The sequence below is a fragment of the Gossypium arboreum genome, chromosome 8 (assembly GCF_025698485.1).
Source record: "Gossypium arboreum isolate Shixiya-1 chromosome 8, ASM2569848v2, whole genome shotgun sequence".
In the NCBI taxonomy this organism is placed as follows: Eukaryota; Viridiplantae; Streptophyta; class Magnoliopsida; order Malvales; family Malvaceae; genus Gossypium; species Gossypium arboreum.
Genome location: NC_069077.1, coordinates 128,854,001 through 128,862,956, shown reverse-complemented (window position 1 = coordinate 128,862,956; position 8,956 = coordinate 128,854,001). Strand labels below are relative to the sequence as shown.

Here is an 8,956-nt window from a genome sequence, read left to right as displayed (position 1 = left end):
AAAGTTATACTACTGTTCGATAGGTACACTTGCCTTCATCGTGATAATAGTTAGTTTCAAGAACGATTAATTATAAATATTTAAAACCTATCGCGAATATCACGTATCAAGTTTTTGGCGCCATTGCCGGGGAACTAGGATATTAGGAACACTCGAGTTTTATTACTTTAGCCGTTCTACTTTATTTTCAATTTAAATTTTTATTTTCTTTTCTAATTTTTCTTTTCTTCGTTCCTGGCAGGTTTTTATAGTGTATGACTAGAAGAAACCCGTCAAGACCATTACTATTTGATGGTGAGATCGAACGTACAATTCGCAGAAACCAAAGAAAAATAAGGCGAAGCTTATGATACACAGAGGAAGAGCAAGAGGACGATACTTCAACCCCAACTGAGGAAATGGCTGAAAACTAAGAAAATCCACTACCTCCTGCGATTGCTGTTAATCAGAATCCTACTCCGCGCACTATGTATGATTATGCTAAACCTTCTTTAATAGGAACTGAATCAAGCATAGTTATACCTACTGTAGCTGCAAATACTTTTGAACTGAAACCTAACACAATTCAAATGATATAGCAATTTGTTCAGTTTGATGGTTTGCAGGACAAAGATCCCAATGCTTACTTGGCAAAATTTTTGGAACTATGTGATACATTTAAAATTAATGGCATTTCTGATAACGTCATTCGCCTTTAGTTATTCCCTTTTTCATTGAGAAACAAAGCTAAATAGTGGTTGAATTCGTTACCATGAGGGTCAATCATTACTTGGGAACAAATGATTGAAAAGTTTTTATTAAAATATTTTCCGCCGGCTAAAACGGCTAAATTACGTGATGATATCTTTTCTTTTGTGCGGATGGATTTAGAAACACTCTACGATGCACGGGAGAGATACAAGGACCTCTTGAGAAGATGCCCTCACCATGGGTTACCACTCTGGCTATAGGTTCAAGCGTTTCATAATGGCCTGAATCCTTCGACTCGACAAATGGTTGACACAGCAGCTGGTGGAACCATCAATAATAAGACACCTGAAGATGCTCATGAATTTATAGAAGAGATGTCACTGAATAATTATCAGTGGCAAGTCATGAGGACAAAGCCAACAAAAGTAGCCGGGGTTTATAACGTCGATTCGGTCACCATGCTCTCTAATCAGGTAGAACTCTTGAATAAGAAAATTCACGGTTTTCTTAGTTCTTCACAGGTTCACCTAGTAATGTAGTGCGAACCCTATGGCCATAACATGGAGAACGAGCAGTTAAATTACATGGGTAATAATCCTCGATCTCAAAATAATCGTTATAGTAATACTTACAATGCAGGTTGGAGGAACCACCCAAATTTCTCATGGGGAGGCCAAGGAAATCAGCGACCACCACCACCTCCAGGCTTTCAACAACCACCCTACCAACAAGAGAAAAAAATAAACCTTGAAGAGATGCTAACAAAATTCATCTTGGTGTCAGAAACTCGTTTTCAAAATACCAAGATAGCACTTAAAAATCAACAAGCGTTAATCCAAGGGCTCGAAACTCATATAGGCCAACTTGCCAAACTGATTTCTGAACGACCACAAGGTAGTTTGCCGAGTAACACGGAATCTAACCCAAGGGAACAACTCAATGTGATTACCATTCATGACAATGAAGGTTTAGTTTCACCTGAACCAGAACCGAGGCAAGAAACTGTGGTAAGTAAAGGTAAGGGTGAGGTGGACCACAATGACCAGAAAACGATAAGTAAAGAGTACAAACCACGGGTGCCATACCCTAATACGACAAGGAAAGACTGTACAAATGAAAAATTCGATAAATTCCTTAAACTATTAAAGAAATTACATATTAACTTACCGTTTATCGAAGCTCTCTCGCAGATGCCAAACGCAGTCAAATTTTTAAGAGAGCTTCTAGCAAATAAATGAAAGTTGGATGAGGCGTCGCATGTGAAGTTTAATGCAATTTGCTCAGCCATATTATAGAATAAGCTACCCAACAAATTGAAAGATCCAGGGAGTTTTACGATTCCTTGTTTAATTGGTAGTTTAGATGTTTATAATGCATTGGCTGACCTAAGGGCAATCATTAATGTTATGCCTTATAAAATGTTTAAACAGCTAGGTCTTGGGAAACCCAAACAAACTAGGATGAGCATTCAATTAGCTGATAAAACCATTAGATTTCCTAGGGGTATCATTGAAGATGTTCTTGTTAAGATCGATAAATTTATATACCCAGTAGACTTTGTTGTTCTAGACATGGAAGAGGATAGTAATGCACCTTTAATTTTAGGACGACCATTTTTAGCGACTGCTAGAACCATTATTGATGTTGGTACAAGTGAACTCACACTTCGTGTGGGAGGCGAAACAATCACCCTTCAAGATCGTAATTCGAGTAACACATCAAAAATTGAAGGTGGTTGTATAAATCATTCTACTAGTACTGATCATGTGGTAAAACCCTTTGTGCAGGAAACAGTTTCAGAAAACGTATATGAGCCGTGTTCAAACAACAAAGGACCTATCTATGAAGAACGAAGGCTACAAATCGAAGAACTAGATGAACGGTAGACACATAGACCGAGGATACACGATAAACCAAAACCACGCCATGACGAGCTCAATGACGCACCAAATCAACTTAAGGTTGGAGACAAAGTACTATTAGATGCAGCAGACCCTCGCATTGCCACTTCTGAACCTAATGAAGAAATTCCTCTCACGGTGCTCAGTATTTTCCCATATGGTACAGTCGAGGTAATTCATCTCAAATTCGGCACTTTTAACATAAACAATACTCGTCTTAAACCTTATTTTGATAAAGCTGATAGCAGAGATGAGGAGTGTAAACTCCTCGAGCCACCATGATCACACACCAGAGAGGTAAGTCAAGCTTAGACTATAAATAAGCACTTCTCGAGAGGCAACCCGAACACTAACAGTAATGATTTATTTAAATTCTAGTTTTTCACATTTAACCTGCTAACTTAGTCTTGAAACACAAGGTTTTCCCATCCATATGGCCAGGTACACGGGCGTGACTTAGGCCTCCACACACCACAGGAGGAGACACGGCCGTGCGATACAGTCGTGTGAAAATAGGTCAAATTTTTTTCCTAACACAGGATGCGATAAGTTGCCACGGTTATGTTATAAGGCCGTGGGAAAAACTACCGTACGCCCGTGTTTTGAAACTATGGGCGGACCTATCAATATAGCACAGGCATTCGACACACCCGTGCCTATCCCCCGTAGTCGACACTATCAACCTAACACGAGCGTGGGAAAAGCGAACGAAGCAAGACACGACCGTGCGACACAGTCGTGTGCACCCATACTCCCAAGGAACACGAGCGTGGGGCGAATATCAGACGGGCCTAATTTTAAAATTCGTGAAACACATGGGCAAAAATTAGGGCACACGGGTGTGCCCCACGGCCGTGTGCCCCAAAATCTATATAAACCCCTTACTATTCATCATCTCCCTCCCCAAAAATCCCTAACCCTAGCCGCTGTAACTCCACACGCCCTACCTGCCACGCTCGTACGCCACCTACAACATTATTTCTGACGACTCAAGCTTCTCCCTTTTGCGTTTGTTTACTCTTTTCTCTCTATTCTCTTTAAATATTTTGCCTATTTCATGTTTTCTCTGGTCCTTTTGACTATTTTAAGTGAATATTGATAGTAGAATAATAGAAATACTCATGCTTGTCATTAAAGAATATTGCCATTTTTCATACTACATTCATCCATTTTTCTTGTTTCCATGGATTTTATGTTTAGCCACATACATTCATTTAGATTTTCCCATCGTATTATTCTCACAGCCCTATTTTAATGACTTGATATAATTGCTTTAGTTGTTTTAGTTTAGTTCTCTTCATTTAGTACGCGAGTCTCATGAAATATTCCTAATTAGTTTTGTTTTTTCATGCTATTTTTGGGACGTATTAGTTGAACTTAAACTTTCCAATGTACGTACAATGTCATCTTCACGAGGTAAGAAGATAGTTGAACTCGCCTCGAAGAAAAGAAAAGGAGCAGCGTCATCCTCGGGTCCTACTGCGGAGATTAGGCACCCGTTCCTCCAGGTTCCTTTGGGACCCTAGGAGGAATTATATCAGATATTACGGGCCCGACCCCTAGGTGTGGGCCGCTGCATTGACTGGGCCTCACTTGAACAGATTCAATTGGCTGACGCGATTCGAGCCCTCCTAACGATTGACCCATAGGGGCTCTTCTTTGAGATCGTTGAGCCAATGTATCTCGAGTTTAAATTGGAACTCTATTCGACGTTCCATCTTCAGATCGCCATGACCAACTTTGACGATCCTGGAACGGTCCAGTTCCACCTTGGTGGTCTAGTGTGCCAGTTGAGCGTACCTAAGTTGTTATAGCCCAAAATTGGGTCTAGTTGGAACAGAGGTTTCGGGACCACAAAATTCGAGATAGAAGTAATTATTTTATGATTATTTTGAGGTCTATGATATGGTTGCATGATTTTGTGAAAATTTCGTGAATAAATTCTATGCATAAAGTGCTTAATTTGAAGTTAGGGACTAAATTGAATAAGTTGCAAAACTTGCATTCTAGAAGTTTCTAGTATGAAATTGCTTTGAAATATTAATTAGGAGGTATTAAATAGAAATTTGACTAATTTCTAAGTGATGGACAAAAATTGGACATAGATGGAATTTTTGAAAGTTTAATAAGGAAGGGCATTTTGGTCATTTGGTAATTAAAAGAAATAAAAAGGGAAAATAAAGCCAAAATTGACTCATCTTTCTCATGGAGGCCGAAATTAGCATGGGGGAAGCCATGGATAGGGTTTTCAAGCTTTCCAAGCTCAATAGTAAGTCCGTTATAACCCCGTTTTTCAAGTTCTTTACGTTTTTGGAATCCCGGTAATTTGATTAAGCTTATTCTAGCAATAATTTAAGCTAGGGTTCATATTTGGAAAAATACCCATAGGTGAAATGTGTTTATTTTGCTGTTTTATAATAGAATATGGGGTTTTAAATTATGTTAGACAACTTGTGCTACTCGGTTTTGAGTGAAAACGAGTAAAAGGGCTTAATCGGTAAAAATACCTAATAGTCATAAGTATATGTTAGAGTGAGAATTTGATGTTGCCATAGAAGGGAAAAGTGATCAGCATGTCATAAAACATAAGAATAAGGGATGAAGTTTAATTCCCGAGCCTAGGGGCAAAAGTGTAAATACACAAAAGTTTAGGGGCAAAATTATAATTTTTCCAAAGTTTGAGTTAAGGACTGTTTTGAATAGTACATTAATTAAATAAGTAAAAAATTATGTTTTAGATCCCGGAAAATGAGACTTGAACCTAGAATGAGAGAAAAATCGAAAATTGGGAAAGTTGATAAAATGGCCATTTTAGTATCGAGGTAAGTTCATATGTATAATAAGCATTAATTTATGCATGTTTCAATGTAAAATTGATATATTCATTATGATTTCCGAAGTGTTGAAAGTATGTAAGTTGGTATGATAATAATACAAACAATAATGCTTTGTAATTTATATTTGAAAGTTAAATTTAGTGAATTAATTGAATTATATTAAATTAAATGATTATGGTGCCAAGTTTATGAATTGATTTAAAAATATGTCTATGGTACATGAAGTGCATTGAATTATCATACATAAATGTGATTTCTATGATTATGGATATTATGGGAAATTGTAAGTTCATATGATTTTTAATAAGGCAATGTGTAATTTAATGTTATTGCCTTGATATTAAATTAGATGTAAGTTTATATGTAAGTAATACATCAATATTACTTGTATTATGATATTTTATAATAATATTGGAAATATGTTTGTGGATAATTACTTGATTGGTGAAATTGTTGGAAAAGAGAGAAATCCGGTTGAACCTTCTAAAGATTGCATGATATGATAGTATGTAGCTAGGTCACATGTATGGTGCTGAGTGCACATCATGTGTACAAGAGAGCTAGAAGACATTATGATGTAGCTAGGTCGCATGGGTGATACTATGTGTACACCATGTAGACAAGAGAGCTATGGGATATATGTAGCTAGGTCGCATGCTTGGTTCCAGGTGAAGGACACCATGTAGACAAGAGAGCTATGAGATAAATTGGCTAGGTCACATGGGTGGTACTGAGTGTTCACCATGTGTACAAGAGAGCCGAACTATATGATGGGTGGAGCTATGTGCTGAAACCACCAAGTATCGAGGATTGATCCGAATTGTTCAACGGAAGACTCTCTATGTATTGCTTTGTGAGTTTTGTGATGAATAAGTGCAGGAACTTGATTATGTGAATGATGTGTTCATTAAGTGACCAGGATGTGGTGAGGTTATAAACAAGTAAGTTATACATGAGGATGATTTTATGGTGACCTTGTGATCATGGGCCTATACTTGTGATGTATGAAATGTGGTGAAAATGATTTGTGATATGTATGTTAAAATGAGGTTAATACAAAGAAAGTGTGAAAAAGTGAATTAGCATAAAACTGTTTTGGATAGTAGCAGTGACGTGATTTTGAAAAATCACCAAAAATAGTAAAAATTGAATCTGAGACTGAATGAGATATCAAATTAAAGCTTAGTGAGTATATTTTCATATAAAAGAAACAGAAAAAGAAAAGGAGTTCTATATTTTGAGATATTTATGTTTCTGTGAGACTAGTTCAGAATGATTACGTGATCCCCTATTCTGATTTTGGAAAATCACAAATTTTGGATAAAAATAATTAGAGGCTTAAACTTATATTTTTAAAATCCCTAATGAGTCTATTTTCAAGATAAATCAACAAGAAGATTATTCGAGTTTTATACTGTGAGATAATTAATTTTTAGTGAAGAGAGGTCAGAACTGTTAGAAAGTGAAACAGGGGAAATTTTAATGAATAAAATGTACTAATTGGCTAAACCAAAAATTATGAAAATTTTATGGAGGAAATATATGTGAGTCTAGTTTTAGGGGAAATTTACGGATCTTAATTTGGAGCTCTGTAGCTCGAATTATAAATAAGTAAGTGACTATGACTCGTGTGGACAGTTTGATGTGAGCATTTATTAGTAAATTGTGAAATCGTACTTACAAGAATGCTATATACATTAAGGATGTGGAATGGAGAGGAGGAGGAGGAGGAAAATAAATATATGTGGAATACATGGAAACTATAGTATATGAAATATTGATATAATGAAATAAATGATATGTGTTTATAAGAAAACAGAAAGAGAATGATATGTATCATGACATATATATATATATGACTAGTCTCAATGTAATGCTTGTTGGGTATGGAGTTGAATTGAAAGGTTTTAGGAAAACATGTTATTTTGCATATCTGAATTGTCGTATTTTATAAAGATATGTTCTAGTTTTAAATATGAATGCTTGATGATTAAGCTAAATATATTTTGTAAGATGATAATCTTGGTATAAATGTATAAGTGGTACTATAATAAACAAGGTAAAATGAGTATGAGAGACACATGTATGATGACATACAAATGCTATGTTTGTGGTTTAATTGAGAATATTTAATCATTAAATGAATACCATGTTATATGCTTTTGATTTTGTATAAGTGTGTAAGAGATTAAGGTTGACCAAAGCTTGGAAAATAGCTAAGGTATATTGCACACAGGCAGAGACACGACCATGTGTCTCAGCCGTGTATGGAACACGACTTTGGGACACGGGCGTGTGGAGCCTTAAAGCATGAAATTTCCAAGATTTTCATATGTTCTCGGTTTAGTCTTGAACCCTTTCTAAAGTATGTTTTAGGCTTCGTAGACTCAAATAAGGGACTATGTGTAAGTGAATGAACGTTTTGAAATATGAATGAAATTTTATGGCCCGTATTTTAGTTTAATGTTTGTATGTTTGTCCGGTAATGCCTCGTACCTTATCCCGGCCTCGGGTACGGGTAAGGGGTGTTACACAAGTTCAGGATTGCACTAGGGCTGTACACAGAGGAGTTCATGGACGACAATGAACTCAACACCCTCCACCGCCACATCCACTACTCTCCCTCAAAGTGCTGGAGGGACCTCGTCCCTACTTAGGCCACCTACGATCCTAGCCGCTCCAAGTCATCAGCTCTCCCTCCATCCTTGAGGTACTTACACGCCCTCTTGGCTCACACTTCGACAAGAAGACAAGAGAGCACCGGCGTCGTCACCACCCACGATGCCTACTTCTTATGGAGCATGGCGAACGGACACGTCCTTTACCTCGCCTACCTCATCGCCCTCTCCATCCGCGATCAGATGGAGTGACATCGGAGGGGGGTTATCTCTATCGGGCCCTATGTGACTCGATTGGCTCGGCACTTCAGGCTCCTCAACACAGCAGCACAATCATCCTCCCTCACTCTCATTGGCCAGATGTCCCCACAGGGCATCTCGAGCATTCTAAGTATGAGGATGATCGAGAAACAATGTGGCACCTACCCTCCTTAGTACTGCCTCGTCCAATCCACCGAGGAGGAGGACCTCGAGGACATTAGTGATAATGTCCCTCCACGTCATGAGGACCCGCCGTCTCAGCGACCACCCATCCATCATCCAGTTCATGTGACAGATTCATACTCTGACATTTCTGAGTGCCTTACACTATTTGAGCAGCAATGTTTTCAGCGCTTTGATCACATTGATGCGACTCTACATCAGATTTGTCAACACTTCCACATCTCATCGCCACCACCACCTCGCGAACCATCCAGCGATGACGATGTTTAAAAACTTTTTATTTATTATTTTTATTTTCACTTTTATCTTTATTTATCTTATTTAAGTACTTTTATTTCATTTTCCTTTATTATTATTTTAATTTTAGTTTTTATAATTTTTATTGAATAATTTATAGTTTCGGCTATTTCATTAAGAATAATTATGCTTCCTTATATTTCCTAAAAAGTTCTTGATTCTATTACAG

The 8,956-nt window shown here is 37.4% G+C and overlaps 1 non-coding gene across 1 annotated transcript; it reads right to left on the bottom strand.

The window, feature by feature from the left end:
- Window positions 1-827: 827 nt before the first annotated feature.
- Window positions 828-934, bottom strand: LOC128279857 (small nucleolar RNA R71). Its single transcript, XR_008270050.1, has one exon. It is a non-coding gene; the product is annotated as a small nucleolar RNA R71 (small nucleolar RNA).
- Between the last annotated feature and the right edge of the window lie 8,022 nt (window positions 935-8,956).